Genomic DNA, 14,530 nt, shown 5'->3' on the forward strand with positions numbered 1-14,530 from the left:
CCTTGCTGAGTTCTTGATGGTGGAAATGGTTGTTTTTTCTTTATTTTGCTTTAATTGATTTGCTAGGTATTTACCAGATTTGTTGTTGTGATGGAAATGTTCTTCTCTGAGTCTGTGTATTTGGAATTGAGTTTTTTTATTCAGAATTTCATTCAATTTAAGTTTACAGTTTCTCAGTTCAGTATGTGATTCTTCTGTTGGGTTTTTGGTGATGATGTATTCCAAGTGTTTGATTTTTTCTTCCTGTTCAGTTTCTTGTTGCTGTTCTCTCTTTTTTTTGTGTACGGAGTATGAAATTATTATGCCTCTTAATACTGTTTTACCTGTTTCCCATATGATAGACGGAGATGACTTTGGGGAATCATTTATTTCTAGGAAGGATGTCCACTCTTTTCTAATGAGACTGTCAAACTCTGGGTCATTGAGGAGAGATGCGTTAAAGTGCCATCTGGTATTGGGTCTGTATGGGGTGGTTTTATTCCATGTGAATGTTACTGCGGCATGATCACTGATGATGATGGGGTGGATTTTTGATTCTGAAATATTTGATATGATTGAATTACTGGTGAGGAATAAGTCAATGCGTGAAAATGATAGGTGAACCGGAGAGAAGAATGAGTATTGTCTTGTAGATGGATGTTGAAGCCGCCAACTATCGCCAAGTCCCATGTCAATCATAAACTGTTTAATTGTGTCAGATGATTGGCAGGTATGTTTGGTTATGTTATTGCTGCGGTCTATGGATGGATCAATGACTGTGTTAAAATCGCCTCCTACACTATAAAAAAGGATTTTTGTGTGTAGTAAATATAATCCATACAAATTGTTTAAGTTATACCTAAAGAATATAAGTCAGGCAATGAACTGCATTATAATGCAGGAACTTATTGGCGGGACCCTCCAGCCATGTTTTGGCATCGTGGTGGAAGGTAGGTATTGATAATAAAACTGTTTGTCATTCAGTAAATGAAATTGTGAACACAATTATTAGTCTGATATATCGCTAATTTAATCAGGAAGCCTGTTGTTAACAAAGATATTATGGCGACTTCCCTTAATGTTAGCACGGCTAATCGGGCACAAGCACGTTTTGTTTCAGGAGAACAACAATAGTTGAGTTGGTGGTCAGAATGTAGATTCATTAAAATTATCTACATAATGTGATATTTAATTGGGGAATAAATGTACTGCTCCTCTAGCTAACTTTCTATGGTCTTAATGTCATATGTGGCATTGTATGTCCTTCGTCGACTACCGTTGCCCTCCTTGCTATGGTGACGCTTCTTTTTTTCCACAGTCATTACATGCAACATGGTGTAAGGGGGCATAAATACGGGATGCACATATGTGATAGTGACCTAGCGTTAGCGTTAAGCTCCGGTGCATTTAGACAAACCAAGAAATGCGGGACAAACTTTAAAAAAGATGTTTAGAGAGTTACTTGATTCCCATAAAGTCAGCTTTGACCAGCACTTAAGTCAATGGCGAAGAGATACACTCTTGTGCAGAGCAAAACTGTTTTTTATTTTTTTAACAATAGACAATGAATGGGCTTGACACCGGTGCACAGCAACCACTGTATCCTATCTGAAAGGCTCTTTGCTGTCAATGAATTGCTTGTGTAAAATATGTAGCTTTACTAAATCAAAACACAAAAATAACTGGAGAAAATATGTCAAAAACCTTTTCAGACCAAGTGACCCTCAGCCCTGCTCACTGCCTTCAAAGAGAGGCGGCCTGGACTGTTAAGTGAGGAACAAAATGTAAGAAAGTTTTGTTTATTGTTTATAAATCAAATAAATTATTGCATTCATACAATTAATCTAATTAGTCTAATGAATACTAGTCAGACCCTTTGAAGTTGAGAATGTTGTCCCTTAACTGATTTTTAGATCGAGGAAGAGTTCCGATGTATAACCACTGTTCCCTGGGAATAGACATTTCTGCTGAAACTACATGAGCACACACCAAGTCTTCTGCAGCTGATGCATGCCAAACGAGGAGCAGCTGCTACAAGGATACAGCCTCTCTTCAATACTAAAAACTAGGTAATTCTTCAGTTTTTCTTGAAAATTGCAAAACTCAGTTTGCAGACATGAGTAAAGTAACTTAAGTCCCTCAGTATTGACAGAAAGGTGGTTGTCAGTTGCCTCATCGAGTACCTTGGAGAACAAAAGAAAGAGCTGTTCCTAGACTGCCAGGTATGTTATTAATTGATTATTAACTCTGACACAATGGTTACATTTTTGACAACTGAATTTCGTCGTCTTTCAACCGAAAGGTAAAGGGTTCGATCCCCAGCTCCTGTGAGCAACATGTCCAATGTGTCCTTGGGCAAGTCAGCCCAACGCCACAGCCCGAATTGCTCTCCCTGCTGTATCAGGGGTGTATGAATGGATTAGTTATTTTTGATGGTCAATTTACAGAGAAATCACCTTTTCTTTTCTTCCAGGATGATGAACACGAGGACCACAGATCAAACCATGAAGGTGCTTGTGATCTAGGACCCTATAGCTGAGGTGTGCCCAGAAAATGTTTCTATCAAGGGCGACAAGGTACTGAACACGTGTGGAAATCAAACCAAGAGGCATGTATGCTGTTGGTGGGATTGGTTTACGCTCTCAACCTTGAGTAACCCAAAAGATGGAAATACACATTCAAAGTATTCTGTAAACTGATGGAGCAATAAGGTTGAGCTCCTCAGAAGTATGGTTGTTGAATGAACTCATTTCATTTAGGCTCAATGAGACCTTACCTGTTGCATACTGTAGGACTTTTTAGTACAAAGTGTGTTCTGTGAATTGAGATCCTTTTTTTTGGCTCTCAGCGTTTGTCTAGATTTAAAAAAAAATCTTTTCTTTTGGATGACTGTTTCTCAGGGGAAAGAGACTAAACACTTCACGTTTTGAATACTACTCGGGTAAAGTTATGATCTAATCTGATTCCATGAACAACATCTGTTAAGTTTACACATTACATACTGTATTTCAGACACCAAGACACTGAAATACACCGTCAATATATTTTGTACACTTTTTTCTTTTTCATCCCTTTGAAATTCTTGTGTGTAGATCATTTCTGGACTTGACTTTTACTGATACATTTTTTACACTACTTTATTGTATTAGTATATTTAACACCATTTAGCCAAAAGTTTAGCAAAATACAATCTGCCTCAGGTCTCAATAATATTTTCTATTGTACAACACTTTGTTTTCCTGAATTGTATCTTAATTTGTAAAAGATGCTTGACTCATACAGGTTATGTATGTTCTGCATATTTCCCAGGTAATACTTCAACTTATATTTTGAGATAAAAAAGTTTTGTTAGTTTACATGTTACATATTTCGGGCTCAATGCTACTTGTCCTTAATGTTTAATGATGAAACAATTAAAAAAGTACATGTCATGGTTAAAATCGTCTCTTGTGTCTGTCATTGACTTTTCGGTTAAACAAACTTTCTTTAAAAAAGTAATTAACTTGTTATTTTGGTTAATAAGTATTAAAACATATTAAGTACATAAAATATGTGCTACAAATACACTATAATCGTGAGTAAATATTACTCACATTTCATAGGTATCTAGTTGTTAAATCTATTTCAAAAGATTAAGTAGACTTTAACTAATTTATTTGAGTATATTATAGCTGATACATTCAGGTAATCTCTGCTCAAAAAAATTTGGTAAAATGTACACAATCAAACTGAGTGCAAATTGTTACACCAATTTTATTGAGTAGATTCTATAGGTTGCTTTTTATAGTGTATGATGATCGGACAGTTGGAGTTATTGGAGATGGATGAAAAAAAGTTATGAAAAAATGACTGATTATCAGAGTTTGTGCCGTATATGTTACCAATTGTGATGGGGTTATTGTTGACTGATATATTTATTATAATGAAACGTCCTTCTCTATCAGTGATGGTTGAATTGTGGACAAATGAAACTTTTTTGTTAATCAGAATAGAAACCCCTCTCTGTTTGCTATTGTAGGTTGAGGAGAAAACATGAGTAAATTATGGTGATTTTAATTTATTTTGGTTGGAGTCAGTGAGATGAGTTTCTTGTAATAAACATATGTCTGCTTGTAGTTTGTCCAGGTGATTAATTATTTTCATTCTTTTAGCCTGAGAACCAATTCCCCTTATGCTCTATGTTAAAAATTTTTAGTGGTAACATTTCAGAAAATAAGGAATTGATCTAAGTGAAACATAGCTGCAAGCTGTACACATAAAACACAGAAAGAGAGAGTGAACATTACAACGAAAATAAAGAGTAGGTGCGTGCAAACATTTAACAAAAACAACAACAAAAACAAGTTTGGGGAAAGTACAGTGCTGGTCAGGGCGCATTTGGAGGTAGCGGGGAGACATTGGTGCGATGATGGGTAATAGTTTTTATGAATGGGTATTGTAAACGTTTGGCATTAGAGTAGAGAGTGGTGCAGGAGAGGGGATGGAGAGCTGTTTATCAGGATGAGTAGATGGCTGTGTGTGTGTAGGTGTGTGTGTGTGTGTGTTTGTGTTGTGTATGTCAGATATAGCTGAGTATGGGGGGGGGGGGTAGAAGAGCCAGGGGGTTTTGTCCTTATCGCGGTATAACTGTCCATCTATGTAGAGTTTATCAACGGAGATGACGGCCTTTTTTCCTTGTTCGATCATAAGTTTACGGATGGGATGGAGTTGTTTACGGCGGAGCATGATTTCTTTTGGGAACTGATCATTGAGTCCATAGTCCGCTCCTTTGAGCTGTCTGCCTTGTCGTTGTACCTGTTGTTTCTGTTTGAAGAGTTCGAATTTAGCGACTATTGGACGGAGACGGTTGTTAAAGGTGTTTTCCTGACCCATGCGATGAACTCAGTGAAATGTAATGTTTTTAACGGTGTCAGGGGAGAGTTTGAGTTGGTGAATCATGAAGTCCTTAACAGTCTTTTCCGGGTCGTCTGCGGGGTGTTCTGGAATGCCAGCGAAGACAAGGTTGTCGCGCATGCTGCGGGCCTGTAGGTCTAATATTGTTTCTTTCATATTTTTATTTTCTGTAACGATGGAGTTGAGCTGGGTGGTGAGGGTGTTGATGGACTGTTTCAGTGAATTATTGTCGGAGCTGAGGGTGTCTATTTGTTCCTGACTGTATTCGAGGCTCTGGTGACTTCGAAACTTCAATTAGGGCGATTCTATTGTTCAGTCCGGTGAGTTTTTGTTCAATGGAAAGTAGGATGTCGTTTACCTCAATATATCCGAGTGGTTTGGGGGGTGAATCAGAGCTGGAGAGTGGAGTTGGCCGGAGTCATTTCTTTTCATTACCTGCGGTGGAGGGTAGAGGAGGAGGTGGAAGCAGGGGTGATGTTCGGCAGGTTGTCATCCATATTGCAGAATCTGTTGAAGCATTCGTCGATATAATCCTCAAGTAGATCAAGGTCGCGTGGAGTGATTATCCGGTTTTGTGTGTATAGTAGAGTGTATGGCGGGTAGAAAAAAAAAAGAAAGTTTTAAGTCGGAATGAAAAAAAGTTTGTGTTGCATCTAGCAGCTGGACGCCGCCATCTTCAATCTCGCACTGTCTTGCGGGAGTTGGAGTCACAGCAGCATGGAGTCACCCAGCAGCATCCGACAGCTAATTTTAAAAACGGCAACAGACAGATTGGATGGATCTGGATCTATGCTATACATTACAAAAGAGGGGAACAGCAAAAAAAAAAATTCAAAGGATTTACCCAAGGACAGCCAACACTAAAGCATAACAAGGGAGACCACAAAGCATGCCCAATTGTGCCTGTGCTGAAAGAGGACAGTGAGGTGCGTCTGTGGTGACTATAAATTGACAATAAATCAAGCCCCACAACTTGACACCTATCCTTTGCTGAAAGTTGAGGATTTTTTAACCCCGCTGGCAGGTGGACAAACATTTATAAAGCTGGACATGAGCCATGCATAACAACAGCTTCTGGATGAGGACTCTAAACTATATACACTAATCAAAAAGGGAACACTTAAACAACACAATGTAATTCGAAGGCAATCACACTTCTGTGAACTCAAACTGTCCACTTAGGAAGCAACACTGATTGACAATCAATTTCACATGCTGTTGTGCAAATGGAGTAGACGACAGGTGGAAATTATAGGCAATTAGCAAGACACCCCTCATCAAGGAGTGGTTCTACAGGTGGTGACCCCAGACCCCTTCTCAGTTTCGATGCTTTCTGGCTGATGTTTTGGTCACTTGAATTCTAGCGGTGCTTTCACTCTCGTGGTACTGATACCTTCGACTTTGTTCAAGGAGGAACAGGAGCCCTGCAAAATGACCTCCAGCAGGCCACAAATGTGTATGTGTCTGCTCAAATGATCAGAAACAGACTCCATGAGGATGTTATGAGGGCCCATCGTCCACAGGTGGGAGTTGTGCTTTACAGCTCAACACCATGCAAGACATTTGGCATTGGCTAGAGAACACCAAGATTGGCAAATTCACCACTTGTGCCTTGTGGTCTTCACAGATGAAAGCAGGTTCACACTGAGCACATGTGAAAGACGTGACAGTCTGGAGATGCTGTGAACAACGTTATGCTGCCTGCAAAATCCTCCAGAATCAGTCCCTCCAGGATTTCTCTGACTTTTTGGGGGATTGTTGAGTGACTGACTTCGCAGCAGCTTTTTAAAAAAATTGCAATACATGTTGCGATGTTTTTAGCTGTTTTTTGCAATTAGAATGCGGCAGAAAGCAAAAATTGCAAACTATTTTCTTGCAAACACTTTGATGTGATCAAGTGATATTTTAACCTGAGCAGAGCAATTTACTTTGTGAAGCATTTTCCCCTGCCTCACTCACTGACATCTCCCTCTCACACGCGCACAAGCACTCTCTCTCACACACAGTCATTTTTTGTGTGGCCGTGCTCTTTCATCTTTTCCGAAAGGCGCTGTTGACTTCACAGGTTGCTCTTTTTAATATGTCTGATATTCCCTGTATTCTATTTCTGTCTGTGCTCCGTGTCTGCTGTTAAAAAACGATCTCAAATGGCATGCAGTAAAAAGTGACGGAGCAGCATCAGCTACACAGCGGCACTTTGTCAACAAACATGTTGTCATGGAGACAGGACGGACCTGCAGCGCTTTTCTTTTCAGCGCACAAACGCTTCATGCTCTCTCTCCTGAGTGCATATCAACAAGGAAGTGAGTTTGGTCCGTGGTCACTAAACTTTGGTGACGTATAGCTCGCTGTTTTCACAGGGGATTGGTTGAATTGCGTGAATTGTTGCGATCACAACATCGCGACTTCCTGGAGGGACTGAGTAAGGGTGTGGGGTGGCATTTCTTTGGGGGGCCACACAGCCCTCCATGTGCTCTCTCGAGGTAGCCTGACTGCCAATAGGTACTGAGATGAGATCCTTAGACCCCTTGAGACCATATGATGGTGCGGTTGGCCCTGGGTTCCTCCTAATGCAAGACAATGACCTCATGTGGCTGGAGTGTGTCCACACTACTGAGCCTAATTTTGACTTGTTTTAAAGACATCAACATTACATCAAAGTTGGATGTGTCTGTAGTGTGTTTTTAAACTTTAATTGTGATGTTTCCCCAAATATAGACCTCCATTGGTTAAAAAGAATTCCATTAATCATTTGTGTGTGATTTTGTTGTCAGCAAATTCACCTATGTAAAGAACAAAGTATTTAATTAGTAAAAATACTTAACTCGTTCAGATCTAGGATGTGATATTTTAGTGTTCCCTTTATTTTTGTGAGCAGTGTCTAACCACCAACACCCACAAGGGACTGTTGAAGTACAACCGCCTGGTTTTTGGTGTTGCATCCAACACAGCCATCTTTCGACGCACCATGGACAACCTTCTGCAAAACTTTCCACATGTTGCTGTCTAACTTCACAACATTTTGGTGAGAGGTAAAACAGAGGAGGAACATCTGCAAAATCTCAACCAGGTGTTGAAGAGAATGGAGGAGGCCGGGCTGTGTCTATCACCTCGGGTCCTTCTGTCATGACAGAGAAGGTGAGGGCAATTAGGAAGCTCTAGTTCAAAGAATGTGGCAGAGCTCAGGTCCATCTTGGGCTTAGTGAACTATAAGGGAAGTTCTTGCCTGAACTCTCCACGGTGCTCGCCCCCCTCTATCTGTCACACTGAACCACAAGGGACCTAATTACACAACTCGACACAAGGAAGCAGGTGGTGAATCCTTTTAATCCAGAAACAGGTCGGGACACGATTATCAAAAACAGGCAGGCTAAGGTGTCCAAAAGGGGTCTGGCAAAAAGCAGGTTAAAAACAGAAAACTGGTCGGCTGAGGTTAACAAGAAATACTAAGAGCTGGAATGACGGTCAAAGATAATACAAACTGGCACAGAATGAGGGAAAACACAGACACTATATACTAAACAGGGGGTGGAGTTAACAAGACACAGGTGAGACACATCAGGTAATCAGCAGGCTGGGAAACACTGGGGGAAAGGCATGCAGCCAACAAACCTGAAACGGGACACAGGGTAAGTAACAAGTAAAACAAAAGCACAGGACATGATACATGAGGAAAATAGAAACAGTTATCCCAAGGATGTGACACTATCATTTGCTGTTAATGGAAGTGGCAGCAGGCTCAGGAGAAAGCGTTTTAGCAGGTTTGAGAACTGTTGCACTCAGTACCACTACTGGTGCACTTTGACCCAGACAAGGAAGTGGCGGCCGCTTTTTGGCGGCCGCTTAGTAGGTTCACTCATGGAGTCACCTGCACTTCGCGGCTAGGATCCATCATCTCCCGAAGACGTCCCCGAATCCAGCATGAATCGCACCATGATGATCTCCTACTCTCGCACACAACTCCTCCGACAACACCAATGGACACATCCTTCATCGGAACTCACCACCAAGCTCACAAATTTCCAACTTCTTCGCTGACGCTATATCCATTGAGGCTCCCGACGCAACTACTTTTACAACTTTTCCTCAAACACAAACAGTATCCCATCTCTGTGCATGGTTGCCACTCCTCCACTTCCACGATGCATTACAACAACGCGATGAAACGTCATTGGAGCAACCTGGGCGTTAACCCTTTAAACCTTCTCTCCCTCCAATTCTCCAACCCCCATCTTTCTCTCTCCCCCCTCCTCCCCTTCCCTCTCTCTTGCTCTCCTCAACACACGCTCACTCACAAACAAATCCATTGTAATTCCTGAACTTTTACTGGACAGACAACTTTAAAATCAATGTCGACCTGCCCACATAACCCCTCACACCTGACTTTCTTGCCCTTCTTCACTGCTTCAAAGTCACCCAGCATATTGACTTCCCCACCCACATAAAAGGCCATACCCTCGACTTTGTTTGCTCCTCCTCCCTACCCATATCTGACCCCCACCCTCTCCCTTTCCCACTATCCGACCACAATTGCATCCTCTTCTCAACCCCTTTGCACCCACACAATACGCTCCTTCTCCTTTCGTAATCTTAAGTCCCTTGATCCTCTTGCTCTCTCCCAGTCCATCTCTGCCCTACCTACTGACTCTATCCCCTCATCATCAGAGGCTCTAACCACAACCCCTGGACCCTCTTCTCACAGTTAAATCTCTTCTCCAGCCCACTGAGTCAAACACATCTTCTTCCACTGAACTCTGCAACTCCTTTCTCCATTTTTTCAGCGACAAAATCACGCATATTAACACCTCCCTGGGTGCCTCTGCTGCAACCACTCCCCCACCCACCCCCCTCTCCTCCCCTGTCCACACGCTCACTGCTTTCTGCTCACCCTCTTTCTATTTCTACCTCCATTATCTCTGACATCATCACTGCCACCAAAACGACCACCTGCTCCCTCGACCCTCTCCCCACCTCCCTAACCAAAGCCTGCCTCCCTGCCCTCCTTCCCCATCTCGTCACTATCTTCAATCTTTTAAATCCCTTCAAGCTTGCCACTGTCACCTCTATCCTCCAAAAAAAACCCACCCTTGACCCGGAAAACCTGTCCAACTATTGCCCTATCTCCAACCTCCCATTTCTGTCCATCCATTTTCTGCCGCTTATCTGGGGCCAGGTCGATAAAACCTTGGAACATATCGTAGCCACCCAACTTCATCAGTACCTTCAGTTGAGCCACCTCTTTGATCCCCTCCAGTCAGGTTTCCGTCCCCTCCATAGCACTGAAACCGCCCTGGTCAAGGTGCTAAATGACCTCCTACATTCTGCAGACTCTGGTGCCCTCAACATCCTCCTGCTCCTGGACCTCCGTGCAGCCTTCGACATAGTCGACCACTCCATCCTCCTCACAGGGCTCTGGCAGCTGGGTGTTGAGGGCACCTCTCTGGACTGGCTCACCTCATAGTCAAGTCAAGTCAAGTTTATTTATATAGCACTGTTCAGACACAAGGCAATTCACAGTGCTTTACAGACATAGAAACAGAAAAACATTAAAACAGAGCTTAAGGAAAGAATGCAAAATACATCATTAAAAGACGGGATGAAAGTGAAAATACTCGATAAAGGAACAACTGTTAAAACTATCAAAGAAGGAAGAATGTGTTGCAGTAAGGCAGACAGTATATTTCTAATTGAAAGCCTGAGCGAATAACAAAGTTTTAAGGCCTGATTTAAAGGAGTTGAGTGTGCCAGCAGTCCTCAGTTGTTCAGGGAGTTTGTTCCACAGTTGAGGAGCGTAGTGACTAAACGCTGCTTCACCTTGTTTGGTTCTGACTCTGGGAACACTGAGTATACTTCTTCCTGAGGACCTGAGCGGTCTGGATGTTTTATATTCTACAAGTAGATCTGACATGTACTTAGGGCCAAGACCATTTAATGCTTTATAGACCAGTAGTAAGATTTTAAAGTCGATCCTCTGACATACAGGCAGCCAGTGCAGTGATTGAAGCACAGGTGTAATGTGCTCCACCCTCTTTGTGTTGGTGAGGACTCTGGCTGCTGCGTTCTGGATCAGCTGCAGCTGTCGGACAGATTTTTTACTAAGGCCTGTAAACACACCGTTACAATAATCCAGCCTACTGAAAATAAAAGCATGAACAAGTTTTTCTGAATCTTGTTTGGTCAGAAAACCCTTGATTCTTGCAATATTTTTCAAATGGTAATAAGCTGATTTTGTTACCATCTTAATGTGGTTGTTGAATTTGAGGTCTGAGTCCATAATCACACCAAGATTTCTGGCTTGATTTGTTGTTCTTAAGGACATGGATTCAAGACAAGTGCTGACCTCTGACCTTTCCTCTTTAGGGCCAAAAACAATCACCTCAGTCTTTTCTGGGTTCAGTTGTAAAAAGTTCTGACACATCCACTCAGTGATTTCGGTGATGCACTTGCTCAGTGAGTATAAGGCACTATGGTCATTCGTTGACACTGATATATAGAGCTGTGTGTCATCTGCATAATTATGATAGGAAACGTTGTAATATTCCATGATCTGAACGAGAGGGAGCATGTAGATGTTAAATAAAAGCGGCCCAAGGATGGAACCTTGAGGAACTCCACAGGTGATCTTCACATGCTCAGATTCATAATTACCAACAGACACAGTGTAGACCCTGTCCTGCAAGTAAGATTTAAACCAATTTAAGGCAGTTCCAGAAACTCCAAGCCAGTTTTCAAGTCTGTCCAGCAGTATGTTATGGTCCACCGTATCAAATGCAGCACTAAGATCCAGTAGCACTAAAACTGAGACTTTAGATGCATCACTGTTCACATAGATATCATTTAGCACTTTGATAAGAGCAGTCTCAGTGCTGTGCTTTGACCTGAAACCAGACTGAAAAACACTGAAGTATTTATTTTGTACCATAAAAGTGTTAAGTTGCACAAACACTGCTTTTTCGATTATCTTGCCTAAGAAAGGCAAGTTAGATATGGGTCTATGGTTATTAATTGATAAAGCATCCAGATTACTCTTTTTTAGGAGGGGTTTAATCACTGCTGTCTTTAGCGACTTAGGAAAAGTGCCTGTCTGAAGAGAGCTGTTAACTATCTGCAATACATCTGGTGCAACACAGTTAAAAACATTTTTTAAAAAGCTTGTGGGCAGAATGTCAAGACTGCATGTAGTGGACCTGAGGTGTTGAACTATGTCTGTTAATGCTACAGGATCTAGAAGGTGAAAATATGCCAGGTTAGCTAAAGTGTAGCAAAGATCACTAGTTCCCCACAAGTTTCCTCCTTTTTATTTTACTGCACCTCATGTCAGAACACTTCCTGGTGTCTCCCTCCTCCCTGATTGCATGTGGTTGCACTCTGTCACTGATTAGTTCAATTGCATTCACCTGTTCACGGCTTATTTAAGATGGCACTCCTCATCACTCGTGTTTGGATCTTCACATGGGGTGGCAGTTCAGAGCTGAGCTGCACCAACATTTCATGTGTGTTTTTTCTCCTGTGGTCATTATTGTTCAATCAATTAAACCTTTTTGAACTGCTACGGTCTCCAACTCGTGCATTCTGGCAGATGCCCATGGTGACAGCCCTCTCCCCCTGAACCCCCTTCACAACATGGTCCTTCGAGCCGGAGCTTGACTGTTTACTATGGATTCCTCAACAAACAATGAGTTTTTAAGACGCTCTGAGCGTACCCCTCGCCTTCCAACTTATCTTCAGGACTATGACGTACAATATCCTCAAGTTAAAGGTGCGTCATGCCAAACTGAATGTACCCATCCAGTAACAGACCAACCACAGGAAAACACACATGAGATGCAGGACAGACTACAAGAACTCCAGAGACATGAACCTGACGATAAATATGAAGAGCATTCTCCACATCCTGTACCAACTGATCAGACTGAACTACTGAAAGAACTGCTTGTAACTATGAGGAATGTCCAAAGTTTCATGGATAGATCGTGTACTCCATATTCCTCAAAATCCGCTTCATCCTCAAGAAATCGACCCTATGTATGTAGCGAACCAACAGTTTCTCCAGTAGATCAACAGAATGTCAGGTCTCTGGGTGCTATACCCAAACAGTACCATTCCTCCTCCTGTCCACCAGAGGTCAAGCGTCATCCTGCTGCTGTTTCTTCTGCCCTACCCCATATCCAAAATGTATCAATCCTGGATGCTGCAGTTCCTTTAACTGGTTTACCTCAACCTATCCTTTCTGCAGAAGAATTGCCAAGATCCGGCCTACCTGCAGCACCCCAAGATTGCAATCCTCAATTTCCTAGTTCTGAGCCATTGAATCCTTGTTTTAACCCTACACAGCCTCTAGTTCCCCTTTCTCCCCTGCCAGATATGTCATCCTCAGTTCTTCAGCCCCCTATATCTAGTGCTCACCAGGAGCAGAGACTCTTGGCGTCCACTGCTGGCCGAACTCATGTTTACAAAGTTGAAGGTCCATCTTTCCCCGACCTAAGAAAAGAAGATGAGATGCAGTACAGAATGTTACGTATGGCACTAAGTAATCTCCTAGACCCCAATGAGACAGAACACTTCAAATATCACATTCTTCTCGATCATCTTAAAGTGGATCAAGCAAAAAGACTGGCACTTGCTTTCTCCTTTGCTCCTGACCCTTATACACAAGCACTCAAAGCACTGGATGAACGATATGGACAGCCGAGACAACTGGCATTGAAAGAACTTAGAAACATCATGGATCTTCCTCCCATAAGAGCTGGTGACGGCCACACTCTGGATGACTTTGCTCTTCGTGTTCAAGCACTAGTTGGTCTTCTTAGCACAATGGAAAATGAAGGACATGCTGAACTTCTCTGCGGGTCTCATGTAGATCGCCTCCTAGAAAAACTGCCAGCAGAACATTCCAGTCGTTTTAAACGCCATGTATGCCGCAATCAGGGTGTCCTAACATACGATTTACAGATGTTTTCATCCTGGTTACAAACTGAAGCCCATTGTCAACCTAGAAAGGAAAACTCCATCCCATATCTCAATCAACAGAAACAGAAACAGAAGTCAATACCAGCAATGACAACAATTCTACATGGAATAAACAAACCCAATGAGACCAGACAATCATCAGAGCTCTTTCAGAAGTCTACAGCAACTTGTGCATATTGTCATTCAACAGAACACCACATCAGCAGATGTCCAGAGTTTACTGTTATGACCAAGGATCAGAAGATCAACTGGATAAAGGAGAACAGACGTTGTTGGCGTCATCAATCTGTAAAGTGTGCTCTAAAGAAATTCTGTGCCACCTGCAAAAGGAGACATCTGCAGATTCTCTGTGACGTAAATCAGAGAACCAACAACTTCCCTGGTCCTGCTGTCAAGACACTGTACCTCGACAGACCAGGTGACAGTAATGGTGTCCTCCTGAAAGTCGTCAATGTGATTCTCCGCAATTGTGACCGAACCTTAAAAACGTGCTGTTCTTGATGATGGTTCCCAAAGAACAATTCTGCTCCAATCAGCTGCTCAAAACCTTCACCTGGTTGGACAATCAGAAAAATTATCACTGAGAACAGTTCGCCAGGATGTTGAAACTCTTCATGGTTCATCTGTCAGTTTCCAGATCTCTCCTGCTGCACACCCAGAGAAGACCTTTACCATCCAACATGCTTTC

The 14,530-nt window shown here is 42.2% G+C and overlaps 1 long non-coding RNA gene across 1 annotated transcript; it reads left to right on the forward strand.

The window, feature by feature from the left end:
- The first annotated feature begins 1,495 nt into the window (after nt 1–1,495).
- On the forward strand, nt 1,496–2,513 carry LOC306831875. The gene is made up of 4 exons (XR_013780144.1): nt 1,496–1,763; nt 1,893–2,048; nt 2,115–2,201; nt 2,453–2,513. It is a non-coding gene; the product is annotated as an uncharacterized lncRNA (long non-coding RNA).
- Nucleotides 2,514–14,530: the final 12,017 nt, after the last annotated feature.

The sequence above is a fragment of the Symphodus melops genome, assembly GCF_947650265.1.
Source record: "Symphodus melops genome assembly, chromosome: 1".
NCBI classification, from domain to species: domain Eukaryota; kingdom Metazoa; phylum Chordata; class Actinopteri; order Labriformes; family Labridae; genus Symphodus; species Symphodus melops.